Below are 2,934 nucleotides of genomic sequence, written 5' to 3' on the forward strand. Positions count from 1 at the left end.
TTATTATTATTATTTGTATTTTTCTGAAGCTGGAAACGGGGAGGCAGTCAGACAGACTCCCGCATGCGCCAGACCGGGATCCACCTGGCATGCCCACCAGGGGGCAATGCTCTGCCCATCCGGGGCGTCGCGACCAGAGCCACTCTAGCGCCTGGGGCAGAGGCCAAGGAGCTATCCCCAGCGCCTGGGCCATCTTTTTGCTCCAATGGAGCCTCGGCTGTGGGAGGGGAAGAAAGAGACAGAGAGGAATGAGAGGGGGAGGGGTGGAGAAGCAGATGGGCGCCTCTCCTGTGTGCCCTGGCCGGGAATCGAACCCGGGACTTCCGCACACCAGGCCGATGCTCTACCACTGAGCCAACCGGCCAGGGCCTACAGTGCAATTATTAATATGTCTTTTTAAAGAACATATAATAATGACCACTGGCTGATAATTTTAAGCATTTTTAATTTATTTTAAGCAAATTCTGCAATTATTTTAATATTTATGAACTTATTTCTAAATTAAAATTTCTAGTTAGAGACGCTTTTGAGCAATTATAACTAATGTTAAACTCTACTTAACCTAGAGTTATCTAACTACAAACTATATCACAGCTAGTTTAGTAGTATTTCACGTGTTTCCCAACATGATACAGTGCAGTTTGAGTCTTGCTTTCAGCCATGCTTTCTCACAACAGAATTCAGAGTAGCTGGAGTCAATTAATTTAGATTTGGCTTCAGCTTGAGTTTATCCTTTTTAAGCCACCTTTTATCTATTCTCAGTAAAATGGTCTTACTTCATTTACTGTAATGGCATCCCGGTTATACAGGCCACTGTGTCGTTTTACCTTTAACCTTCTCCATTCAGAAGTGGTAGAAAATACCTCCCAACAGGTTTATAATTTGTTCCTCAACCTTTCCAAGTTCTTTCCCAGAGAAACCGTGTCCAAGAAAATAAACTTATATGTACACACACACAGACATACACATAAGAACATATGCATATATATGTGTATGGGTATCTCTACACTTATACACTTATATATATACATATTAAATATATATAAATATACATATATAAATATATATACATGTGTGTATGTATGTGTGTGTGCATATATATATATATACACACACATATATTCTCATAGTATAAATTGTTTGACTTCATTATGATTCAAAAAACAGTGATGCTTTCCCAAATCTGTTATAAAATGCAGATATCTGATTTTGGTATATTAACCATAAATAACTATTATGATGAGTTTAATAGAGAAGTAATATTTTCATTACTTGTAATTGCTTTTCATACTTTCTAGAATACACTGCATCTTGCTCTGCAGTGTTCCTGTCTGAATAATGAAACTTTCTGAACCATCTATTGAAATCTACAGAATTCTTTAAAAACACATCCTCTCCCTCACCCTCTATTTCTCTTCCTTTCCATCTCCCCTTGCCCCCTCTTTCTCTATATAAATACAAAGGAGAAAGAGTTACACATTTCTAAGCATTATTTAGTGCTGAGTGTCTGACCTGGTGAATCCACTGGTAAAATTGAGGATGTATTGTAATTTACCAGATCAAATTTAGCCTTTAGAAAGCAAACTCCTCAGTGGCAATGGGAAAATGGGGGTGAAAGAACTGAAGCTGAGTCCCACCAGTCCACTTAGATGGCTATCAAAATAAACCAATATTAAAACAAAGAAGACCAGGTGCAAGAATTGCAATGGTAAGAACTTCTTCAAGAAATTAATTATTATTCCAGCAATTTGCCCTGATTTGATATTACTGAATTTATGTATGAATTATATTAACATTATAACACAATAATAAATTTCAGGATGCTGCTGTAAAAGACATATTAGGACTATAGTCAAGAAACTCTGGGCCCTGGCCGGTTGGCTCAGCGGTAGAGCGTCCGCCTGGCGTGTGGGGGACCCAGGTTCGGTTCCCGGCCAGGGCACATAGGAGAAGAGCCCATTTGCTTCTCCACCCCCCCTTCCTCTCTGTCTCTCTCTTCCCCTCCTGCAGCCAAGGCTCCATTGGAGCAAGGATGGCCCGGGCGCTGGGGATGGCTCCTTGGCCTCTGCCCCAGGCGCTAGAGTGGCTCTGGTCACGGCAGAGCGACCCCCCGGAGGGGCAGAGCATCCCCCCCTGGTGGGCATGCTGGGTGGATCCCGGTCGGGCACATGTGGGAGTCTGTCTGACTGTCTCTCCCCATTTCCAGCTTCAGAAAGAAAAAAGAAAAAAAAAAAAAAGAAAAAAAAAAGAAACTCTGGGTCCTGGTGTTTAGCTCAGTGGATAGAGCATTGGCCTAGGGTATGGACATCCTAGGTTTAATTTCACTCAGTGCACACAGGAAAGTGACCATCTGCTTCTCTACCCTTCTCTCTCCCCTTTCTCTTCCTTGTCCTCTCTTGCAGCTAGTGGTTGGAGAATCACCATCAGGTGCTAAAAATAGCTCAGTTAATTTGAGCATCGGCTCAAGACAGGGTTGTCAGGTGGATCCTGGTCCAGGTGTATGCAGGGATCTGTCTCACTCAAAAAGAAAAAGAAAAAAAAGAGCCTAATCTTAAATTAGCTCAACTGTAAAACTAATGGTTACTGGATTACATGAAGGGTAAGACCTAGCGACTGTAAAAATACTTGACAAAGAGCCTAAGACTTGATGGCTACTCAATGGCTATATTTTTAAAAGCTGAAATTTTAAATCTAGAGATAGTTAAATACCAGATAACATTCCTCAAATATTATTTTGCATTTTATATTTTAGAAAATATGTTTTTTATGTTCTATTCCAATGGGTTTTGACTCTATTTGATTGTTTAGTGTTTGTTTCATCATATATTCTGATATTCTAAAGGTGTGTGTGTGTGTGTGTGTGTGTGTGCGCGCGCGTGCGCATGTATTTCTCTGTCATACTTTCCAGGGATCATCTGTCAAGCTTGGTAGCTA

General features: G+C 40.9%; 1 non-coding gene across 1 annotated transcript; it reads right to left on the reverse strand.

Moving 5' to 3' along the window:
- Positions 1-293: 293 nt before the first annotated feature.
- On the reverse strand, positions 294-369 carry TRNAT-GGU (transfer RNA threonine (anticodon GGU)). The gene has a single exon. It is a non-coding gene; the product is annotated as a tRNA-Thr (tRNA).
- Positions 370-2,934: the final 2,565 nt, after the last annotated feature.

Source organism: Saccopteryx leptura, chromosome 5, assembly GCF_036850995.1.
Source record: "Saccopteryx leptura isolate mSacLep1 chromosome 5, mSacLep1_pri_phased_curated, whole genome shotgun sequence".
In the NCBI taxonomy this organism is placed as follows: Eukaryota; Metazoa; Chordata; class Mammalia; order Chiroptera; family Emballonuridae; genus Saccopteryx; species Saccopteryx leptura.